Below are 25138 nucleotides of genomic sequence, written 5' to 3'. Positions count from 1 at the left end.
ATGGTCATGTGGAGGCAGCTTCACCTCTGAAGAAAGGTGAAGAGTGTTTGGTATCGCCCTACATTTGGTATATACCATCCTTAGAATCAGGAGAAATTAGAGTTGTATTTGATTCAAGTATTCAGTTTCAAGGATTTTCTTTGAACAATGTGATCTTCACTGGGCCCGACTTGACCAACAATCTCTTGTCAATATTAATTTGTTTCATGAAAGAACCCATGAAAGAACCCATCACCATTATGGCTGATATCCAACAGATGTTCTATGTTTCATTGCTCACAAAGACAACAGAAATTACCTAAGATTCCTGTGGTACAAAGACAATAATATCATCAACAAGATAATCGAGTATAGAATGCATGTGCATGTCTTCCTTGGAGTTCAATAATGTTGATAATAGTAGTATCTGTGATAATAAGCGGGGAGTGTTCTGTCTTCATAGTGTGTTTATATGTTTTTCTTGTTATACTGCCATTCTGTGTTCTGTTGTGATATTGGTTGGCTAAGATTTTACCATACTTCATACCTCTCACCTTTCCAAGCAACCCCCAGGCTCCAGCTCTCTGTCGCTCGCAGCAGCAGCAGTCCACTGGCTCCGACCTCGGACCCATGCCAGCGACTCTGGCCCTGCTCCACGTCACGGGACTTCCAGCCAGGATGCCTCCATTCGTTGGGCCTCTCCGCGGGATTCGCGGAGAGACGCTGCCAGTGTTGCCTCGCCCCTCCCTAGGCATGCGCGCGTGCATCAGTAGAACCTTTAAAGGGCCCGCAGTGGGAAACTGGCCTCGGACCCGGATGCTGACGTCAGACCCTTCAGCGTATGAATCGGAAGGTGGACCTCTGATCCAAGGTAGAGTGAATGCTACCGAAGAGTCAACCCTCTAAGGTAACTACAGTCGGAGGGCGAGGCCAGGTGAATCAGCAGCTGAATGAAGACTTCGTCCTGGAAGCTCGTGATCCCCCCAGGAGGAGCCTGTAGAGATCCGGCTGCTGGGACTTAGGAGACTCACTGAAGTCTAAAGATAGTCTGGATGCAGGTGCCTCCTGCAGGTCATGGATTCCAGACAGCTGGCACCTCCAGCAGCTCATAGACAGTCCGGGAGTAGAGCTGAAGAATGGTCTGCAGCTGGTCCGATGGTCAATTCCAGAAGGGGGTTAAAAGCCAGTCCAGGAGCAAGTCAGGAGAATGGTCCGAGTAAGCCAGGAGAAGTGTCAGAAACTGGTCCAGGGTCAAGCCAAGAGAAGTACGGAAGTTGGTCCAAGGATCAGAAGCCAAGAATCTGTCCAATGAGGGAGAAGAGCAGGAGCAGGATGAAGATCAGGAACAAAACTAGGGAGCCAGGACCAGGAACGAAGACACTGTGTCATGATCCGCTATGCTGGTGGGAGGAGCAATCAGATAGGGGTGTCAATCTGATGTATTTCGTAGGCGGACTTAGCAATCTGTTGATATAGACTGCCGGAGATAGTAGTAAGTGGATCCTTGGGCCGGTGGCAGATGACCACGCCCCCGGGGGAAGATCCCGAGTATGGAGACAGACACACACTAGTTCTTTTATTAAACAGGTCTTGAAACCACCAGAGGTGGCAGTAAGTGAGCTGAAGTGCCCGGGAGGGCTGAAGTCCCTCAGATACTGTAACAGCGATCCTTGGATGGCTGAGTTGTTGAGAAACTGTAGACATTGAGTAGGCAGGGTATGCAGAGTTCATGAACAGAACTAGATGACAACACTCACAAATTGGTCTCAGGGAGCTCAGGAGCTGGAAAGGATAGACCCTCGAGGAGCAAGTACCTGTTTCCAGGGAAAGCTCTGAGAGAGCGATGGTAACTCACAATGATGTAGATAATGATGACTTGCAGGCAGAAGAGAATCCGCAGATAGTCAGGAATGAGGGCCCTCGAGGAGCTAGTACCGGTTCCTGTCTGTAACCTGAAAGGCAAAGAGAGAGAGCGAGGTCCCCGAGGAGCGGGTACCTCTGGTAAGTCCGAGGAGGCAGAGTAGCTCAGGCAGGGAACCCAATCTGAACCTTAGCCCATGCTAACTCAAATAGTAGCGATATCAGAGACCTTTAAATATCGGAAGCGGATGACATCATCTCAGGGGGACGCCCCAGAGGTTCGCGCCCTTGCTGGTACTTCACTCGGAGCATGCGCATCATGGCAACATGGCGGATATGTAGCGTCGAGCCGGCCCGGAGACGCTGGAGAGAAACGGCAGGGAGACCGCGGCAGCCAGCCGTCCTTCAGACCTGGAGGGAGACCACAGAGGTAAAACGGGCGGAGTGAAGACATCGGGCAGCGACGGTCGCAACACACTGGAACCACCAAGCCAGAAGCCTCAATACCAAGGCAAGGTCTGAGGAGCAGACCTTGCCTAAAATACCCAAAGCGAGGGAGGAGTCCCGGGAAGGAGCCACGACAACTTCCTGTCGTAGCCCCTTTAAATCTTATCTTCAGCCGCGCGTGCGGCTCTAAGTCAGCTAGAAGGGAGAGGAGTCCTCTCGGCCATGCAGGGCCCTGCGGCCAGCCTCAGCAGCAGCTATGGCCACGAGGAGAGCACCGAAGGAGGCTGCCTGCTCCTGCAGGAGCCTCGGGGCCAACCCGATACCACAGGTGAGTACTTGGTCCTGGCCGCGGACCGCCGCAGCTGGCAGCCATAACAATATATAGTCTCCTCTTCTGCCCTGGGTTGAGGAACATCGGAAACCTTCTGAGTAGGCCACATGAGGATCAACGGCTTCAGGAGTGACGTGTGGAAGGAGTTATGAATACACAATGTGGCCGGCAAACGAAGCTGGTAAGTCACAGGGCCAAGCTGTCGCAGCACTGGAAAGGGCTCAATATAACGTGGGGCCAAGTGCATGGAAGGAACTCTCAACCGGATGTGCCTGGTGCTAAGCCATACTTTTTCTCCTGGATGAAACTGTGGTGCTGGCCGCCGATGTTTGTCAGCAAACGTCTTGGCGGTGTGAGCCGCTTTACAGAGCATGTGTTGAGTATGAATCCAGAGCCGCCGCAACTGTACAGCAGTAAGTTGGGCTGCGGGTGATGGCACCGGCAAGGGCAAAGGCAATGGCGGCCTGGGTTGTCGGCCGAATACAATCTGGAATTGGGAGGCCCACGAAGAGGTACAGGTATGTGAGTTGTGCGAAAATTCAGCCCATGAGAGGAGTGTTGCCCAATCGTCCTGACGGGAGTTGACATACATCCAAAGAAATTGCTTTAAAGTACGATTTGAACGTTCTGCCTGACCATTAGCTTGTGGGTGAAACGCCGTGGTATAGTCCAGAGAAATGTGAAACTTCTTACAGAGATTGAGCCAATAACGGGCCGTGAACTGAGGTCCGCGATCAGATGCAATGTGTTGTGGAAGACCATGGAGGCGGAAGATATGGAGCATGAATAGTTGGGCCAAGTGAGGAGCGGAAGGAAGGGAGGGTAGTGGGATAAAGTGGGCCATTTTTGAAAATCAATCCACTACTACCTAGATTACTGTGTTGCCCTCTGAAGGCGGAAGATCCACAATAAAGTCTGTGGAAATGTGTGTCCAAGGCTTCCTGGGGGTAGGTAACGGCTGTAAAAGTCCCCAAGTTTTTCCAGTGGGAATTTTGTGTTGCACACAGGTTGGGCAAGAATCCACATATGCTCGAATGTCCTTGTGCATCTCCGGCCACCAATAATATTGCTGAAGGAGCGTTTGCGTCCAAGCTCATCCCGGATGACCAGCTAACTGTGAATCGTGCCCCCAGGCTAGTACTTTGTTACGCAGTTTCTTAGGCACCAAGGTTTATCAGGTGGAACGGTAAACGTCTCCGAGAGGGTAATGCAAGCCGGGTCTATAATATGTTGAATAGGCTCATCAATGTCTTCTGCAGAAAAGGATCGGGATAAGGCATCTGCCTTAATATTCTTGATTGCCGGTGGATATCGCAATTCAAAGTTGAAACGTGTGAAAAACAGTGCCCACCGTGCTTGACGTGGGTTCAAACGTTGTGCTTTATGGAGATACACCAGGTTCTTATGGTCAGTGTAAACTGTTATACGATGTTGAGCTCCCTCCAGCCACTGCCACCAATCTTCAAATGCTAATTTAATGGCAAGGAGTTCTTTATTGCCGATGGAATAATTACGTTCGGCATATGAAACATTTTTAGAGAAATAGGAGCAAGGATGAGAAACTCCTGTAGAGTCATTCTGGCTTAAGACAGCTCCAACCCCTTCAGCTGAGGCATCCTCTTCTACCACAAATGGACGTCTGGGGTCAGGGTGTCGAAGACAGGGTTTTTTGAGAAAAGAGTTCTTGAGTGCAAGGAACGCTTCTTCAGCCTCTACAGGCCAGGCCTTAATGCTAGCTCCTTTGCAAGTAAGAGCTGTGAGAGGTGTAGCCAACTTGGAGAAATTCCGAATAAAACTAAGATAGTAGTTAGCAAAACCAAGGAAACGCTGGAGTGCCCATAACCTGTTCGGTTGGGGCCATTCTTGAATACATTTCAATTTAGAAGGATCCATCTGAAAGCCTTGTTTGGAGATGATATATCCCAGAAATGGTAGTGACTCTTGTTCAAAAATGCATTTTTCGATTTTAGCATAGAGATGATTTTCTCTTAGCTGTTGTAGAACCAACTTAACGTGTTCACGATGAGACTGTAGATCAGAAGAGAAAATCAAAATGTTGTCTAAATAGACGACAACGCAGACATAAAGCAGGTCTTGAAATATCTCATTGATGAGATTCTGAAATACTGCCGGAGCGTTAGTTAATCCAAATGGCATGACAAGATATTCATAATGTCCATCTTTGATGTTAAAAGCCGTCTTCCACTCGTCCCCTCTCGTATCCTGATGAGATTATATGCTCCTCGAAGGTCCAATTTAGAGAACACCTTGGCTCCCTTTAAACGGTCAAATAGTTCAGCTATGAATGGCAATGGATACCGATCTTTGATAGTAATGGCATTTAGCCCACGGAAGTCAATACATGGACGCAGAGTCCCATCTTTCTTTCCAACAAAGAAGAAGAAGTCAGCTCCGGCTGGGGATTTAGAACGCCTAATAAATCCCTTCTGTAAATTTTCTTGAATATATTCCGTCATAGCACGGGTCTCCAAGGCGGATAACGGATAGACCCTACCGCGAGGCGGGGTAGCTCCGGGAATCAAATTTATACTGCAATCAAATTCTCGGTGTGGAGGCAAAGTGTCAGCGGCTTTTTTGGAAAAAATGTCCGCAAACTGACTGTATTGTGGAGGTAATCCTTCAAGACAGGAGGTGCAAATGAAACTACATGAAGCGTTAGTTCTTTTAATGCAGGTCTTATGGCATGCTGGACCCCATTAGAAAAGGGTTAATGATGTCCAGTCAAACTGTGAATTATGCTGTTGCAACCACAGAATGCCAAGGACTATTGGATGAATACCTTCTGGATGACATAAAAAGAAATCTTTTCAGTGTGATTCGGTGCAATGTGGCACTCCATCGGAACCGTGTGATGAGTTATCCTCCCTGGTAGCGGATTACTGTGAATGGAAGATACAATTAACGGCTTCAGACATAGACGAATAGGAATGTGTAGTTGTTCTACAACATCCTGTAAAATTAAATTTCCTCCAGCTCCAGAATCTACTAAAGCCAGAGTGGAGAACTGGTGGTCTCCCAGACACAGGGTGACTTGCAATGTTAGTGGGAGAGCCGGAGATGTGATGCCTAGGGTCATTCCTCTGATGGAGCCTAGGCTTGGGAGTTTCCCAGATGGGTTGGACAGCGGGCAATGAGATGGCCTGATCCTCCACAATATAGGCAGAGACCTGCCTTATGGTGTCTTTGCTGTTCTTCAGGAGAGAGAGGGGCACGGCCTAATTGCATCGGTTCTTCGACTGTCCCTTCTGTGGTAGATGCAGATCTAGAGATGGAAGCCAAAGAGCGAGAAGGAGCGGTGACCGCCAAGTGCCTTCTTGTGCTCGATCCCTCACGAGCTCTCTCCTGGAGACGACGGTCAATCCTGGTTACTAAGTCAATAATAGAGTCCAAAGAGTGAGGTAACTCCCGGGCTGCCATTTCATCCTTAAGTTTGGGAGACAGACTCTCCAAAAATATGGATGTAGACAGATCTTGTCCCAATGGAGTTCAGAAGCAAGAGTTCTAAATTCAATTGTGTAATCAGCCAGTAGCTGACTTCCTTGTCAAAGTTGTAAAAGCTTAGAACCTGCGACTACTTGTTTCCCTGGATCATCGAATACAGTTTGAAACACTTCCAAGAATTTAGGAAGGTTTTGCAGGATTGGGTCAGACCTTCGCCAGAAGGGAGAGGCCCAGGCCAGGGCCTTACCCTCTAACAGAGACAGGATATAAGTAGTTTTCGTAAGATCATCTGGAAAGAGGGAGGCTTGCAGATGGAAGTGCATGCTGCACTGGTCCAGGAAGCCCTGACACAAGCGAAGGTCGCCAGAGTAACGTGGAGGAATAGTTAATGGAATCATGGAGCGGTTATTTCCTGGCATCATGGATGATAATGGTACTGGTGGAGGGGCTGCCTGAGCTGCCGCTATAGAGTCGAGACGGGCACTGAGTCGCTCCAAAGAAGACGCCATGGATTCTAATATCTGCTGCTGCTCCATGACTTTCTGGGCCAGTCCAGGAATGGCCTGGTGCGCTGAAGCCTCTGCCAGGTCCATGGCCTTGGTATTCTGTTATGAATCGGAAGGTGGACCTCTGTTCCGAAGTAGAGTGAATGCTACCGAAGAGAGAGTCAACCCTCTAAGGTAACTACCATTGGAGGGTGAGGCCAGGTGAATCAGCAGCTGAATGAAGACTTCGCCCTGGAAGCTCATGATCCCCCCAGGAGGAGCCTGTAGAGATCCAGCTGCTGGGACTTTAGGAGACTCACTGAAGACAGAAGATAATCTGGAAGCAGGCGCCTCCTGCAGGTTGTGAATTTCAGATAGTTGAAGACTTCGCCCTGGAAGCTCGTGATCCCCCCAGGAGGAGCCTGTAGAGATCCGGCCGCTGGGACTTAGGAGACTCACTGAAGACTGAAGATAGTCTGGATGCAGGCGCCTCCTGCAGGTCGTGGATTCCAGACAGCTGGTGCCTCCAGCAGGTCTTAGTCAGTCCAGGAGTAGAGCTGAAGAATGGTCCGCAGCCGGTCCTATGGTCGATTCCAGAAGGGGGTTGAAAGCCAGTCCAGGAGCATGACAGGAGAATGGTCCGAAGCCAGTCCAGGAGTAAGCCAGGAGAAGTATCGGAAGCCAGTCCATGGTCAAGGCAAGAGAAGTACGGAAGTTGGTCCAAGGATCAGAAGCCAAGAGTCTGTCCAACGAGGGAGAAGAGCAGGCATGGGACGAAGATCAGGAACGAAACCAGGGAGCCAGGACCAGGAACAAAGACACTGGAACCACCAAGCCAGAAGCCTCAATACCAAGGCAAGGTCTGAGAAGCAGTCCTTGCTTTAAATACCCAAAGCGAGGGAGGAGTCCCAGGAAGGAGCCACAACAACTTCCTGTCGTGGCCCCTTTAAATCTTATCTTCAGCCGCGCGCGGCTCTAAGTCAGCCAGGAGTCCTCCCGGCCGTGCAGAGCCCTGCGGCCTGCCTCAGCAGCGGCCATGGCTGCGAGGAGAGCGCTGAAGGAGGCTGTCTGCTCCTGCAGGAGCCTTGGGGCCAACACGACGCCACGGGTGAGTACTTGGTCCCGGCTGTGGACTGCTGCGGCCGGCGGCCATGACAGTGCCTGCCTTCTCCAAGCCTGACTATTGCTATGTCTGACCACGCCTGCCTTCTCCGGGCCTTGACCACTGCTACGTCTGATCACGCCTGCCTTCTCCGTGCCTTGACCACAGCTACGTCTGACTACGCCTGCCTTCTCCGTGCCCTGACTCTTGCTACAAATGTCTATGTTACAGACTCTTTGTGTCCAGAGTTCTACGTTACTTGCTACAGCTTCTCATTGCCGCCAGCATTCATCTGAATCTGACAGTGACGCCTCTGTCCCTATCCTCTGGACTTGGACTCTTAAGGCTTCGGCCTTTCTCTGCTCAAGCACCTTCAGTCAAAATCCATTCCTTGGTGCTTAAGTTCCTATACTGGGACCAGTCCAGGATAACACTACGTCACCTGCTAGCTGCTGTCTCTGAGCTGAACTGCTTGTCTTCATTGTTCTATCTTGAGGCTCGCCTAAGTCCTGCCGGTCCCAGCACCCAAAGGCTCAACCCGAGGGAAATGTGGGCTGGTATAGGTGAAGCTCCAGTGGCCTCTAGCTTCAGCTCATCCACCTGCTGATGGTGGGGACCCGTAGGTCCCTGCCTGCGGGTTGCGTCAATCCCACCTCAGCCCGAGGATCCACCTCTGGCGCATCAAGAACCTGGCAAGTTCCCAAAAACTAAGTCTATCCCATGTTACTGTTGCTGGTAATAGCAGTGGCTTTTTTTTAAGTCAGCTTAATTAATAGCAGGTAATGGACTTCTCCTCCAAGAACTTATCCATACCTTTTTTTAAACCCAGCTATACTAACTGCACTAACCACATCCTCTGGCAACAAATTCCAGAGTTTGTGCGTTGAGTGAAAAAGAACTTTCTCCGATTAGTTTTAAATGTGTTTTGAACTTCTTAATGAGAGTTGTTCTGCTCTGCCTTTCTTTCTCTGTATTCTTCTTAATTAGAGTTGTTCTGCTCTGCCTTTCTTTCTCTGTATTCTTCTAAATTAGAGTTGTTCTGCTCTGCCTTTCTTTCTCTGTATTCTTCCCTGCTTTCTATTGGTCCCTTTAGCCCAAGGCATCCCGGAAGGTTTTTCTGCCTAGAAGGGTTTTTTTCTCTTAGCAGTTTGAACTCTAGCTTCTATCAGTCTGCAGTCTGGCTTCATAAAAACTTGATTACAGTTTCAGAGAAATTCTTCATGGCTGTTACAACTCCTGAAACCTGTGCAGTTACTCTTTATTCCATTTCATTTCAGTGAGCAATTTGTTTTATTCATTATTTCAATACATTTTTTGGAACTGAGTCTATCTGGTTATCTGAAGCTGGGAGAAAAGGTTAACTACCTGTCTAGAAGCACAAGCAAGTCATCCTGTTCTGAGAGCAGCACAGCCATCATGTTCGCAGCTGTTTGAACCACACAGTGTACCACTGAAATCTATGGAGCACTGGGTGGTTCAAACATTTGATCTGAGCTGTGATCCAGATGGGCAGGAGAGGCACAGCAGCAGGAAGCGAGGTTAGCGAATCTTCAGGCCTGCCCCTCCACCAGCTGGCTCTCCCTTGCTATTAGCTGGGATTGGTCCGTTGGCATGGCAAAATGATAATAATCACCAAGACCGCCCCCAAATTATTGCTCCACCACCTGATCTAATCAGAGATCTCTATGCCTAGTTTTGTTAAGGGTCAGCACCACAGTATCCACATCTGTCTAGACTCATAGTGGTAGGAGTGACAGCACATGAAAAAATAGAGTTTACCTGCACTAAATAAAGGGATGTGACCTAGAAAAACAGCCCTGGAAATACATTAAGGGGCGGATTTTAAGAGCCCTGCTCGCCTAAATCCGCCCCTTAATGTACATAGGCCTACCGGCGCGCGCAGAGCCCCGGGACTCGCGTAAGTCCCGGGGTTTTCGGAGGGGGGTGTGTCGGGGCGTGTCGGGGGCGGGACCGAGCGCAGCTGCGTTTTCGGGGCGTGTCGGGAGCGTTCCGGGGGCGGGCTCGGGGGCGTGGCTACGGCCCAGGGCGGTCCGGGGGCATGGCCGCTCCCTCCAGACCCGCCCCCAGGTCGCGTCCCGGCACGCTAGCGGCCCGCTGGTGCGCGGGGATTTACTTCTCCCTCCGGGAGGCGTAAATCCCCCGACAAAGGTAAGTGAGGGGTTTAGACAGGGCCGGGCGGGTGGGTTAGGTAGGGGAAGGGAGGGGAAGGTGAGGGGAGGGCAAAGGAAAGTTCCCTTCGAGGCCGCTCCGATTTTGGAGCGGCCTCGGAGGGAACGGAGGTAGGCTGCGCGGCTCGGCACGCGCCAGCTATACGGAATCGATAGCCTTGCGCGCGCCGATCCCGGATTTTAGCGGATACGCGCGGCTATGCGCGTATCTACTAAAATCCAGCGTACTTTTGTTGGCGCCTGGAGCGCCAACAAAAGTACGCCTATTCGCGGTATTTGAAAATCTACCCCACATTGTTAGGAATTATAGCTACAGGATGTGCAGTAATAATATATTTCATCTTTTATGACGCTTCAAAGCAGATTACATTCTGGACCTACAATCCTATGTGAAAGAACAATATTTTTTGTTAAGCAGGCTGCATTGGAAATCAGGAGTGTGCTTGGAATGTGTACTGAATCATCTGCCCACCCACCCGTACAGCCTTCTTGAAATCTCGGCTTTCAGGTAGGGTGGGGGTGGGGGGCCTTTTGATTTTAGCAAAAATAGCCTAGCCTGTCCTTATCTGCCATTGATTTGGAAATATCCAGTAGTTCAGAAGTTTTACTAGTTGGTAACAAACTTATTGGAATCTGTTCATTTTACTGCGCACCCAGTCTTCTGTCCTCCAATTATTCTCCTGTAATTGAAGCTTAAATGAAGATTAAAATTGAATTAGGTCATGTTATTGTCCTTGGTGATTTTAACCTTCATGTGGATAAACTTCCGCTCTTTGCACCTTGCTCACATTTTTTGGAGGCCATGATGGCTTTGGGATAGAACCAATGTGTTCACAGTTCCACTCATTTCCGTGGGCATTCACTGGACTTAATCTTTCTGAGTGAGAAGCTTGCCTCTCTGTCAGCAGCTAGAATTAGTTGGAAGGAGGTCACTTGAAGTGACCATTTTTTAAAATAATGAATGAATCTATGCTAAATCTATGTGACTTTAACCTCAATTGTCCTGGCACGGTTTATTCAGGGTAGTGCCATATTGATTTAGGTCATCTGGGTAGCATGGCATCTGGTTTCCCAAGTTATTACTGCTGCCCCAAACAATACTGATGAAGCCATAGAGCTTTGGTATGATTTCTTGCAGTTGGCTGCAGATGAAATTGCGTTGGTTTTTTGCAAGATCTCCATTTAGCTAAAACCTTGCTACAGATGCTAGAACAACAATGGTGCAAACTTCATAATACTGAATCTTTGACTGCATATACTCATCCTCTTATGACCTATCAAACCAGTTTCAATGAGGCAAAAAGGCTTTTTCCTATAAAGTTCTTTAAATCGCTGATAACAATTCACGCGAGTTATTTCACATTGTCTCTAACAGATCAGATATTGATAACCAGCTTCGCCCTGAGTCATTTGCCAACTATTTTCAGGGTAAGATTAAAGATCTCCATTCTAGGCTTAGAGCAAGTTCTATTCCATCCCTCTGCTTTACTGAGGACTCGGTAGTGAAATGGAATAGATTTGTTTTCTCGCAGCAAAAAAATTATAAATGTAATAAAAGGCCACGAGCTTGTCTAATTGTCCATTAAATCCCTGTATTACAACAGTGATGAAAATCCTCAGAGATCTGTGCTCCTCTGATTAAAATAATTAACATGCGTCTGGCTGAAGGAAATGTACTAGCCTCATTAAAAAGAGCCTTGATGCCCCCATTGCTAAAGAAACCGCAGTTAGATCAATCCTGCCAATTTTTATCCCATCTCCTCCATTCCATTTATTTCCCAGGTAATAGAATCCTCTATATTCCAGCAATTGCATATGTTTCCACATGCTAATAACATCCTAGACACCTCTCAATTTGGGTTTCATTCCAAATATAACACTGAAGCTTTGGTGGTTTCAAGCCTCGACACTTTTCATCTTGGATTTGATACTGGCATAGAATTTATTCTGATTTTACTCGGTGTCAGTAGTCTTTGACACCTTGACCATAGCATCTTGCTAGGCTGCCTAGCTGAGATTGGCATTTCAGGTACGGTACTGACTAGGTTTCAGTCTTACTTGACAAACAGATCATAAGAAATCAGATACAATGCTTGGATTTCAAACTGGTTTCTGTTTGATACTGGAGTTCCTCAAGGGTCAACTTTGCCACCCTTTTTAACATATATTTACTTCCAGTATCTAAGCTTCTTGTTGCTCTTGGTGTCCAGTATAGAATCTATGCTGGCGACATTCAGGTTTTTTTTCCTCTATTAATTCTGACTCTAAAATCGTCCTTGGTTTGTTTACCATCTATTTAAAACAGATTAATATCTGGCCATCAGGTAACAAATTTGCCTTAAATTTGGGGGGGGGGGGGGAGAAATGAACAGAATTGTAAAAAAATGTAATCTCAGATTTTCCTAAAACATTTGAGGGGATACAAATTCCTGTTTCCAACAAAGTCCGCAATCTTTGGTAGCGCGGTCTCTTTTAAACTGCATGTTAATGCAGTGCTGAAGAGCTCATTGTTAAAATTACAGATGTTGCATAAAATTAAACCTTTTGTGAATTTATGCGATTTTCCTGCTGTTTTGTTTGCAAGCGCTGGTACTTACAGTGCTTGAATGATTACTGTGACACGATTTATTTGGGTCTTCCACTAACTACAGTCAGAGCACTGCAAGTAATTCAAGTCTCAGCAGTGCATATTCTAACAGGAACTTGCTAGAATGACCATAGTATCCCCATTCTACACTCTTTCCATTGACTCTCAGTTCAATTTAGAATCACCATTAAGGTACTGTCTCCTATTCATGAGGCTTTAAATGATGAAACTCCTCAGCGTGGGAGTTCTCTATTAAAAATCTACAGTCCTGAGAGGAGATTAAGATCTCTTAGATGTTCCTTCAGTGTGAGAAGTTTGGCTCTTGGACTCGGGAGAAAAGACACTTGCAATAACTGATTGCCTGGAACAGTCTGCCTGAATCCCTGGGGATGGAAGCTTGTTTTACAGCCTGTATAAAGAAGCTAAAAGCACATTTGTTTGAGAAGGGATTTCTATAAAACCCATAAGTAGTCTTCTGCATCTTTTAGTTTAAATATGTATTTATTTATTTAAAACTTTTTTATACTGACATTCATTTGCATATCACATCAGTTTACATATAATGGGGGTTAATACAACATGATTCAGAAAGTGAAAAAGAAGTTACATGAAACAGGGAGGCGAAGGAACAAGATGGGAATGAAGTAGAAGAATAAAGGGTCAAAAGGGCGGTTGGATAGGTTAATAAAATGAAAGAAAATAACGTAAAATAAAATGAAAAAAGTAATAACTATTTACATGTTATATGTCACACAGTTTAAATTTTGCCTTGTTCTTATTGTTTTATTTTTTTACTGTAACTCTGTAACAGGTCGATCCAGTAAGGCCGCGGTAAAAACAGTGAGGTAGTGTCAGGCGCACCCTTCCTCCCCGCACGCACAGTTCTCTTCACTAACTCCCCGATACTCTCCTCTAATCGCATGCAAATGCATGCCGCGGCTGTGAAGCGTTAGGGAAGGGTTATGCCCGCGCAACCCATTTTACTGTATAGGCGCTGTAACAGCGCCTATACAGTAACCTGGGTGCGCTGGTACCTGTCATTTCAAATGACATTTGAAATGACAGGCACCAGGAAGTGTAAAAAAGTTTAAAAAGTGTAAAAAACAAAAAACCTGTGTGTTATATAAAAAAATAAAACAATTTTAAATACCTGTCGGAGGGCCGTGGGTCCCGGTGGGCGGCGGGCAGCCATCAGCGGCATCCGGTAGTCCCTTCTCCCTTCCTCCCTCCCTCCCCTGCCTGGATGAGCGCCAAAATCGCACGGGCGGGTCGGCAGCGGGGGGGGGGGGGGGGGGGGGGCCGCAGCAGGATCCGGGAGCGGCGGGTAGGCGGCAGCGGGGTCCGGGGGGCAGCGGCAGCGGGGTCCAGGGGTGGCAGCGAGATCCGGGGAGCCAGCAGCGGCAGCATGTTCGATCGGGCAGGCAGCTAGGTGGCAAAGTAAAGATGGCCGCCTGCACGGGAAAATCGTGCAATTGGCCGCTGAAGACGTGACGTCACGACGTTTGGCGTCACGGGGTGTGACGTCACGTCTTCAGCGGCCAATTGCACGATTTTCCCGTGCAGGCGGCCATCTTTACTTTGCCACCTAGCTGCCTGCCCGATCGAACATGCTGCCGCTGCTGGCTCCCCGGATCTCGCTGCCACCCCCGGCCCCCGCTGCCGCTGCCCCCCCGGACCCCGCTGCCGCCTACCCGCCGCTCCCGGATCCTGCTGCCGCCCCCCCCGTGCGATTTTGGCGCTCATCCAGGCAGGGGAGGGAGGGAGGAAGGGAGAAGGGACTACCGGATGCCGCTGATGGCTGCCCGCCGCCCACCGGGACCCACGGCCCTCCGACAGGTATTTAAAATTGTTTTATTTTTTATATAACACACAGGTTTTTTGTTTTTTACACTTTTTAAACTTACCATAGCAGGCCCGAGCCTTGCTACTTTTTCGTTTGTTTTTTTTTGCCCTAGTCCCGTCCGGTCTCCTGCAGCCCCGTCCGGTCCGGACGGGGCTGCAGGAGACCGGACGGGACCAGGGCGGGCAAGCAATGTTTTTACCCTACACTACACTACACTAACTCCTACTAGGGGGAGGCGGTAAACTAGCAGGTTAAGGCCGCGGCAGAACAGCGGGTTACGGAGGAGATAATATCAGCGCCCGTTACAGTATCGCAGGGGAATAGCTAATTCCTTCATTATACAGCTTTTTCGTTCATTACATGCCGGGTGCGGAAAGGGTTATGCGTCTGTTTTCAGAAGCGATACGGACGCGTGAAACTGGAGACTGTATCGCCGAATTGCCTTGCGCGCCCGAATTGTGCGCTACGAGCACGTTACAGACGGGCAATCCTCGAGCGGACGATACTGGATCGACCTGTAAGTTACTTAGAATTTAAGGTAATTTAGCATAATGAAAGTTTTAAACATTAAAGTTACTTTTTTATTTACATTTTACAAATATCATCTTTCCCTAATATTTGTTTTCTTTCCCGAGCAGCAATAAAATGCATGGTAAAAAAAAAAACAAAACAGCCACGTCTCCTGGGCGTCTAGCGCTATATTTAAATGAGCTGGTATGTGTACAGGGACGCGCTAGGGAGAAATTGTGCATCCCTAGTGCTCAAATGCATCTGGAGCCCAGGAGACATAGCTGTGCGCTTACATATGGCTATGGGCACTCAAGAGAGAATTAATGTAATGGATTGATTACAACCCCCCCCCCCCCCCCCCCAACACACACACCTTTTCTGGACACGTTATATACACACATGGGGCAAAATCGTCCATTTCATTAATTCTTTATTGTTAATCACCCAAAGCAGTAGATTTAGGATTTTTTTCATAAGCCCATGACTTGTGGAGTGACTTGACGTCAACTTGGGGACTGGTGTTAAAAAAAAAGTGTGCTGTTGGGTGCTCTGGTATTTACTGCATCAAGGGGCAATAGCTAATAGCCTCATCTACATTGAATTTACACGTGATGAGCGCTATCAGCTAGGCAGTTGTTTGGGCGGCATTTTGGACCCTCTAATCCTTTTAGTGCCATTGGGGTTTTAGTCCAGAATGTCCAAAACGCTGGGTAACCTGTGCACTGGGCTGGGCACACTTTATTGCAAAGGCCCCATAGGGATTACTTTTGTAGGGGTGGTAAACGGCCCGTCCCTCGCCAGGGTGAGCTCTGTAACTCCCCTCCCCCCTCCTCTGGGCTCGGTAGCAGCCGCTGCAAGCTTTCCCTCCGGCAGCCCGTGCGCATGAGCGAGCGGCAGAAGGCAGGACAGGCTTGCTTCGCTCCCGAGTTTTCCTCCTGTAGCCGCCAGTACAGTTGGCACATTCATAGCATTTGGTGTGGGTCTAGAATTTCAGCCTCCCCCTATGCGAGCTTTTCTTTTTTGTTTTCTTTGTTTTTGTTTTGAGTTAGGGAGGTGAAACCCTCGGATTGAATCGGACGGCATCGGCGGCTGCTGGTGCACAGCTGGAGCGGTGTCAGCCCTGCTCTTGACGGACCTCCGCTCCTCGGCATTAATTGCTCGCTGTCTTTCCACAATCCACGAGTTACTGGCACCATAAGCAATTCTTTTTTTCCCCCTCTCCTGCCGTCCTTCCGTAGATTATTTGGTGCAACTTTCTGCAAAGTCTCTTCTTCCAGCTTTCTGCTCGGACTGGAGCTCATCTGATCTCCCAAAGAGGTAAAGTACAGAGGGCACGTTTGAATGTCAGGAATGAGGGCTCAAGCCAGAAACCTGCGGCATCTCCCGAAAGAGGATATTAGCGCCTGAGAGTTGTGTTCAGTAAGGAAATGACTATAACTATAGAGGAGTAGCTTTAAAACAAAACGGTGACGTAGCCTACTCGTTTTAAAACTTGGGCCATTTGAAATGCGGCTCAGTGCGATAAATCTTTTGTTAGGGCCACTTTTCAGAGATCTGGTTTGTAACATTTTTATGATTTGTATTTTAACGCCTCCCTCTAACCTGACCTGATCCCAGGCTGCCTGCTGACTGCAAATGATAGCGAGTAGAAAAGCTATTTCTCCTCAGCTTCTTATGAAGGAAGAAGGATTTCCTGGCTCTAGGGCTCCTTGCTCATATTCACAGGATGCAAAGTCTTTACTTTTAATCAAATATGGAATCCCCAAGTGGTAAATGTATTTCTTTTTAACAAAATAGTTTGTAGGACCTTTAAACCCCAATCTCAGAATGTGACTTTATTTATACGTCCAATTAAATGTTTATTTTTTGATGATTTTTTTGTGCTAGTTAAAAAAAAAAAGTTTACATTTATATTAAAAATTTTACTTAGCTCAAGCCACTGCTTATAATGTAGAAACCCCGACACGGTGCAGTATTTCTTCTCCATTGGATTGAATATTACCAATAAAAATAAAATTGTACATATAAATAATAAAGAATTCCCAGATCCTTGCACATACCCCGAGCAGCAGGTGGTGACCCCCACCTCCTCGGTGCCCCATTGGGAAGGCTGCTTTCGAGGGAGTCTTGGAGTTCCATCAGTTCAAGGGGGTGAGGTATTTATTTCCTTGCCTTAGATCATTGCTGTGACTGCATTCACACCAGCTGGAAGCGCGTGCAAACCAGGAAAGAGGGCTATGGCAGAAATATGGAGTGGCTGCTATAACATTTAGCAGAATGGATACTTTTAATGTGATGCTTTCCCATGCATAGAAATTATTCCTGTTCGGCAGGCTTCGTTGGAAGTCAGAAGATGCGCGCTTGAATCACCCGCACCCCTAACCCTTGAACGAAAAGTTCAAAGTCACTTGATTTATTACTTTTTTTTTTTTTTTTTACAGATATTGTTTTTTCCTAGTCTTTGACGACCTTTCCCGAGCGGCTCCCCAGGGCGAGCGCTGTAATTCCCCCTGCCCCCTCCTCCTCCTCCTCGGGCACAGCAGCAGCCCGCCGCCTGCCGCGCTTTCCCGCCGGCAGCCCGTGCGCATGCGCAGTGGCAGAAGGCTGGACATTCTTGCCGCCGGATTTGTGCTGTGAGGTCCTGAGTTTTTGCCCTCCACCCCTCGGTATTTAATTGTACCCAGTACAGTGGGAACATTCATACCATTTGGAGTGGTCTAGCATTTCAACTCCACCCCCCCCCCCCCCATGTGAGGTTTCATTATTTTTGCTTAGGGTTAGTGACGTGAAGCCCCGGGATTGTACCGCGAGGCAGCGGCGGCTGCTGTTGCACAGCTGGAGCTGTGTCAGCGCGGCTCTTGACGGACCGCCGCTCCTCGGCATGAATTGCTCGCTGTCTTTCCACAGCCTATAAGTACTTGACGATACGGACAGTTATTTTTCCCCCCTCTCCCGCCGTCCTTCCGTAGATTATTTGGTGCAACTTTCTGCAACGTCTCTTCTTCCAGCTTTCGGCTCGGACTGGAGCTCATCTGATCGCCCACAGAGGTAAAGTACAGAGGGCACGTTTGAATGTCAGGAGTAAGGGCTCAAGCCAGAAACCTGCGGCATATCCCGAAAGAGGATATTAGCGCCTGAGAGATGTCTTCAGTAAGGAAATGACTGTAACTATACAGGAGTAGCTTTAAAACAAAACGTGACGTAGCCTACTCGCTTTAAAACTTGGGCTATTTGAAATGCGGCTCAGTGCGATACATTTTTTGTTAGGGCCACTTTCCAGAGATCCGGTTTGCAACATTTCTGTGATTTGTATTTTAACGCTGTCCTCTGACCTGGTGATTTCCAGGCTGCCTGCTGACTGCAAATGAAGGCGAGGAGAAAAACTGTTTCTCAGCCGCTTCTTATGGGGGTACTGTAGAAGGATTTCCTAGTTATGAGCTCCGTGCTGGTATTCAGAGGATGTAAATCAAAGTCTTTACTTTTGGCAATATTAGCGTACACTGTAGTGCGTTATCAAGTCTGTCAATAATATTTCTGCCGTTCTTTGGCTTAATGGGTACATGACTTCCGATGTTTATTTTGCAAAATTATCCCCGCGCCTTGCTAGAGTGCACCAGCACAGACCCAACCCCTAGTTTAGTTGTTTGAAGATCTGATTTTCAACATTCAGGTCTGTTTGTCACGTGACCAAAACGATATGATTGAAATTAATTATTAGAGCAAACTTATCTGGTGAATAACCTGAAAACCAGATCTGATTGGTTGTTCCGTTAGATTTGGCTTGGATGCCTGGAGCTGGGAATCGTACTTTAATGGGAAGACTCAGAGATGTACCATGGGTTTCCGGTGCCTGGGGGTCAATGCTTCCATTTGGGTCCTTCTCATAGCAATACATAAGGTCATAGAAAATCACAATAATACAAATTGTTACAGTTCTGGTCTTTGGGAGGTGTGTGTTTTGGGGATGGGTGAGAGGGGATAGAAAAAGATGTATCTGAATTTTTCCTTTTTTTTTTTCCTGGACCTAGAATCAGCATTTGGGAAGGATGATCTGGTTGGTTGCCTGGAGCGCTGTGAGCTGAGGGGCACTCTGGGCGCTGCCAGCATCATCCATTCTGTGTCACTTAGATGCAATCCCACCGAGGTTGAAGAGAGACCCAGTGGGGGACTCGGCAGATCCCATCCTGCCGCAGTGGTCACTGTCCCGCTGTGATTGAAGAAAAGTCCAGTGGGGACCATGGCAGATCTCATCCCACCACAGCTGAAGAGAGGGCCAGAGGGTGGCATCAGTTGGGAGGGAGGAGTTTCATCAGGGTGCCATTTGCCCTAGATCTGGTCCTGCCTGGGCCTTCATACTGGGGCCTTATTGCATCACATTGCCCACCTCCTTATGTAGAGGGGATATATTGACATATGGGGGCCATGCAGCCACACAGCACGTCTACTAGGCAGTAGTGGCAAAGGCCCGATGGCTAGAGACATTTAGGAGAACAAGGCCCTGTTTTTGACCAACTGCTGGGGAGGGGAAACAGCAGCATGGCTTGTTAAAATCTATGGGTGGTGAGCTGCAGTGTGAAAGGGACTTGGGGAAGATGGGGGGGGGGCACAATGGCAAAGGAGGGCTCAGCAGAGAAGCATCAGCTCACTCAGGTGGCACTGAGGTCTGCATGGAGACGGGGGGAAACGGTGTCACTTAGGGACCCACATATTCACAGCTTTCCCCCTCTATCTATCTTCTGCCCCTTCCATCTTCCATATATGACCCCAAGCCTGACCCAGCATGCTGCCCCTTCCCTTCCACCTCCACCTCCTCCCCCTCTCCCCCCCGATCCTAGGCCAGGCATGGGCACACAAAACTAGAGCAAAAAATACTAACAGAGGACAGCCCTCTGCTTTCTTCTTTAGTCCCTCGTCTGCCAGGCTGCTTGCAGGGAAGAGGAGGGGAGGTGTTGGCACTGAGGTTGGCACTGAGGCCACGCAGATTTTAAAAGGCCTACGGCCAAGTGCGTATCTCCCGGTACGTAGATGATAAAGTTTTGGCAAAAAGGGAGTGGGAAGTGGGCATGGTCTGGGCAGGACATGGGCAAGCTGGGATTGCATCATGCAGTCAGTTACATGCACTAGCGAATGCCGGGATCCCACAATCGCATAACTTGCTTCTGTAAGTAGGTAAATTAAAAAAAAAAAAAAAAAAGGGTAGTTAGCAGGATTTTAAGGGTTGTGGTTAGTAGGGTAAAAGGGAGGCTAGTTAGGTAGGGGGTTTAGAAAGTACTCTCTTTTACTGGGGTGAACTGGGAGGGAACTGAGAAATAGGCCTAATGCGTCATTGCGTACATCTACTACAATGCCCCCACTTAATGCACTCGAGATGGCATTCACGCGCACATGTGGGCGTTGATATAAAATTGTACTTGCATGTACGCCCATGTGCCGGCAAACACGCACACATGTGCGCATGTGTGTCACTTTGAAAATTACTGCTTAAGTTTGTACCTGAAGCCACGGAGGGTAAAGTGACTAACCCAAGGTCACAAGCTGTGGCAATGGGATTTGAACCTTGGTTTCCCTGGTTCATAGTTTGCTGCTCTAACCACCTGTTGCGTCTGTCGATCTCAGACTGCTTCGACCTCTGTGCCTCACCTTTCTTCCTTCTCTCTCCTCAAGCCTTGGGAAGATGGCTGCTGCCACGTCTTCATGCCACTCTCTCCGGTGTCTCCGGAACGGTGACGGTGTTCGCCATGAATTTCCTGAGGGCCTCCTAGGGTGCGCGTGCGCACGCACACCACCCACGTCTATATCCACGTCATGGCGGGAACCTCAGGGGCGTCCCCTCCAAGTGATGTCATCACATCCTGTTATTTAGCCTGCCCTTCGTTTGCTAACAAACTGAGTTAGCAAGGATTGGACTGCCTCCGGTCTAAGCTGCTCTGCCGCTTCCCAGCTGCCGCAGGAAGCTCTCTTGGGGTATTTCTCTCTAACCTGGGTACCCGCTCCTCGGGGGCCCTTCTGCTCTATTTCAGGTACCTATCTTGGGATACAGGGTACTCGCTCCTCGAGGGCCTGCTCTCCCTAATCTGGTGCCTGCCACTGAACAACTGCTGCCTGCCAGGGCCTTCAGCAATACAGCTTCTGCTTCAGTGAGTACTAACACTTTCAGTCTCTCTCACCTTGAGCTTCAGCGCTCACTGTCTACATCCAGGACCTGTCCCTGCTACGCCGCGCTGCCTATCACCTACTCGAGTGTGAGACTGGTCTCCTCTGCTGAGGACCCCTGGACTACTTCTGCTGGGTTACCTTCACTGCTGCCCGCTCCCCGGGCAGTACCATCGAGCTGTACAATAAATACCATTTCTCTGTGTCTGCGTGTATAGAGTCTAGCCTAGTATTGCGGTTCCTCACGGGACTCCTCCCATGGGAGTGGCCATCATCGCAGTACCCAAGAATCCACTCCAACACCTCAAAACCATAGCACCACCAGGCTACTCCTCCCCATTTACCATGTGTGATGGGGCTTTGCCAGTCACTAGTAATATTCCCATGTATTTTTCTAGCAAGGGGCAGAAGAAGGGGTTTGTTTTTTTTTTGACGTTTTTGATTCCTCCCCTGGCCATAAACACACCTTTTTGGGTGAGGCTTGTGTGGGATATAAATGTACCCATGGGGAATGTTCAGTCTTCATTGGGATAGGAGAAAAGCTAGAGATCCCCACTAGGTCTCATGCAAGTGGGTTGGAGAGAGAGACTTGAGAAGAAGTTGAGAAGAGCTAGAGAATCCTCCAGGAGCGAAAAGCAAGAGGGCCTAGAGGTTCCCCCAGGATCTCAAGGAAGAGTGGTTAGAGAGCTGGAGATTCCCCCAGGATCTCAAAGGCAATTCAAGCATTCAAGCAAGAGTTTTGAGGGAAAAGATTTTGAGAACATTTTTGGGATTTGATTGGCCAGTGCCAGAGGGAAGGGCAAACCCCTGGTATCCCAAAGGACTGGATTTTTTTCCCAGGTGACCAGGTAACAGCATGGGAGAAGAGAGGACTGAGACTTTTGAACCAAGAGCTCACGAGACTTGAAGGTTTTGCAGCTGGATTACAGTTCACCAGTTTTGATCCAGTTTTTGGATATTTTTTTTATCTTTCTACCTATTGCGCTTGAAGATGTTTTTCCATCTGACCAGTTTTATGCTGGCGTTGTATTCCAGTTCTTCCTTGGAGGAAGGGCAAGAGCAGGGAGGAAAGTGAAGGAGAAGAGAATGGACAAGGAAGCCATCTGTTTTGTCTTGGTGATTTGTTTGTTAGTGATTCTTATTTTTGTGATTCTGGCCTGGATACTTTTCTTTAAATTGCAGTAAAGACTTTATTTTGAGGACCACTTTGGATTGCTGTTGATTTTTCTTACAACCCCAGTGCAAAACTTGAATGGATGGACATTGTCTGAAGTTTGGTTTCTACTCCTTTTATTGGTTCCGGCTTCCTTGCTCCTTTTCTGGACAGTAGAGCAGCACCTTCTGGAAATCCTAGAACTAGAGTGTGAGTTTGTGGCTAAGATTGTGATTGACAGCGCCAGGGGACCCAAAAGATCATTCTTTCTCACCATCTGGACTGATCCCAAACCAGTAGCACCCCTGGATGTGGCTAAACCACCCAAATGGGGTATCTGCTACCTGTTTCCCCTTCTCAGGCCCCATCTGGTCCTCTCTGCTGGCAAGAGAAAGCAAAGTTTGCCTGCATCTATACAGCTCAAGTGCCACTCAGGTAATTGTGAAGTGCTGGAAGATGCCACATGAATAGTGCAAGATCTGTGGGTGCTGCATAGAAACCTTTGCAGCACTTGACCCTACTGGAGTAAAGATACAGTTAAGTTTTTGATCATCTTCCTGGCTGAGAAGGAGGAGGAGGAGGACTGGAACATATTCCCTCCAAATTCCGAGCTAACCTAAAGACCTGGCTATTCAAACAAGCGTACCCCCAATAATCTCAGCTCCGCCTCCCCTCTCTTCCTATCATGCCAGCTCTTTGATGTACTTTGTACATTTCTCTGTTACAACATTTTTGTTGGAAATTTAACTGTGATTGTACTTGTAATTATAATTATAATTGAGTATTTATATGCCTTATTATTATTTAGTAGTTGATGTTTGACTGGTTCTCATGTCATTTCCTCGCTAAGCCTATTGTTCCTATATATCCTATGTAGCCCCCCCTTCCTGTTCAATGTAATTTCCTCCTTGCTGTTACATGGTAAACCAATATGATGTTGCCATGAATATCGGTATAGAAAAGTTTACAAATAAATAAATAAATAACAGTGGGAAGGGGGAAGAGAGAGAGACTGGAGTAGGCAGGGAGGAGGAGAACGGAGTGTGTCAGGCGATGGGGTTGTGCATGCACACCAGCTGGATAAGTCCCTGCATTTTGTGAATGCTGCTACTGCTATGCCCCAACACACTTTCCTGTGCTTCTGGATAGGTGATGGGAAGTGGGGGGTAGAGGTTGGAATGGTGTTATGTGGAATGAGAGAGAATTGAGGGATGGTGGGGGGGGGGGGGGGGGGGGGGGGGGGGGGGGGGAGAGAAAAATTCATTTTCCAGGGCAGAAGTTTCTTGCAATACATAGGGTTGGGGCAATTCTGCAGCATGGACCAGATTTTCTATTCCTTGCCATAGCTGCGAAGTTGCAGGAAACTAGAGCCATGATTACACCTTAACCCCCAAAATATAGATATTCCGAAAAGCACTACTAGTACATTTGGGAGATTAAGAGCATCCCCAACATATCCTGGTATAACAATAAGGTTTGTTCCTGCCATTGCATGCACAAAACAAATACATTTAGAGGCATTTACCGAGATAAACTATTAGAGTATAACATTAATTGAAAGTACATCTTAGTTGTGAACCTTTTATGCAGATGAAACAATGTCTTTTTAGAAAATGTCTTTTTAGAAAAAAAAGTCTTAAATTACCCAGCTGATTTTAGAATACATTTTTCCAGCCTAGGCAATTATAGTTCTATTAGGTATGTTGGGTCTAATGCATTAAAATATTCAAATGCAAACTCACAAACTGGTGACATTTTGTACTAAAAGTAAAATTTACATTCAAACAGAATTTTCCTGAAAGAAAAAATGACTCACAGCTTGAAAATACCATCTTGTTTAGCATCAGTTAATATGAATAGAGGCTTATTAGACTTTACTCTCTGTCTGTGTTTGTGTGCCCTCCCCCCTTAAAACTTAGCAATGGCTTCATGTAGCTCTGTGAGTTCTGCCGCTGGCCTGCAGGTGACTTAGTTCATGATGCAGTGAACCACCCTGGCCAGGTGGTTTGCTCCTGCTAGCTCTATTGTTACTACTACTTCTCAGGGGCCATCTTGTTTTCTGGTTTATTATTGTTGAAAAGGTCCAACTCAAAGTTAAAACTGTTTAAAAGAACAACTCTGATTCTACTTTTCGTTATTATTCTTTATTGCAAACCTATACTGTGTATAAACAAACAGATCGATACACAGGAAGCAAAAATATACTCACATTATAGTAAATAGCACAGCGCTGGCTCTGGAACAGATTCTTTGCTTAGAGCCCTACTACATACCAGCTCTGCTTATATAGGTTAAAAAGCAAAGTCAGCAAATCATCTGATTTCTGCTTGCATGCTTCATACCACTATTTTTTACGCTGTCTGCTTACAAGCAGCTGTTATTTGTCTCCCCTTATCTTATCTCCCCCTTCGCATTCCTTCCCACAGACTATTTGCTTCGTACCCTCAGAGTTATCTCCTGCCCATCCTGTGGCTTACTATGTTGATTCCGCCGGTGTCTGTGAATTCCTGCAAAGACAGTTTATAGCTTTCTTCTTCAGAGTCTGGCATTCAAGGTCTCAGGTTTGTGTTTCTGGTATTTTTCCATCCGCAGACATACCATCAGTATGTTCAGCAATGGTGGAGAAGCCGGGGATTGAACCCGGGTATAATCAGCAATCCTCCCTTGAGCCAGAAGGGCCTCTGGCTCACACTGGTATTCAATTCTTCACACAGGGGACTAGCAAAGAGACGAGGGCCGTTCTTCCCAGTCTGGGGACGAAACTTTCCTTAACCCCTCCCTTTTAACTACTCTTACTTTCCTCAGCCCTTCTATCTCCGACCTGAGTTGTGATATGTATCATGCAAGCAGTATTCAGATTTTACAGAGAAGAGCAACTACAGAGCAATAAATCTGCATCAATTCAAATGGAATCATTAACGTGAGAATCATAATAATAACAATTGCAAGTAACAGTGTGACTAGGTATTACTGAGTGTATCACAATCATATTTCATCATAATTATCAGTTATTACATTTCAAAGAGATATACATATT

The 25138-nt window shown here is 47.5% G+C and overlaps 1 protein-coding gene across 2 annotated transcripts in view; it reads left to right on the top strand.

The window, feature by feature from the left end:
• Positions 1-15506: 15506 nt before the first annotated feature.
• MRAP2 (melanocortin 2 receptor accessory protein 2) overlaps positions 15507-25138 on the top strand; it is a 95846-nt gene continuing 86214 nt past the window's right edge. Inside the window, exon 1 of one of the 2 annotated variants that reach the window (XM_029595497.1) lies at positions 15507-16112. The gene's annotated coding sequence lies outside the window, so the exon portion shown is untranslated. Of the gene's footprint in view, positions 16113-17442; positions 17844-25138 lie in introns of those variants that run through there. The other variant, XM_029595495.1, reaches the window with a different exon arrangement.

Source organism: Rhinatrema bivittatum, chromosome 3, assembly GCF_901001135.1.
Source record: "Rhinatrema bivittatum chromosome 3, aRhiBiv1.1, whole genome shotgun sequence".
Classification (NCBI taxonomy): domain Eukaryota; kingdom Metazoa; phylum Chordata; class Amphibia; order Gymnophiona; family Rhinatrematidae; genus Rhinatrema; species Rhinatrema bivittatum.
The sequence above is the reverse complement of the archived record's forward strand: the minus strand, read 5'-3'. Positions and strand labels throughout refer to the sequence as shown.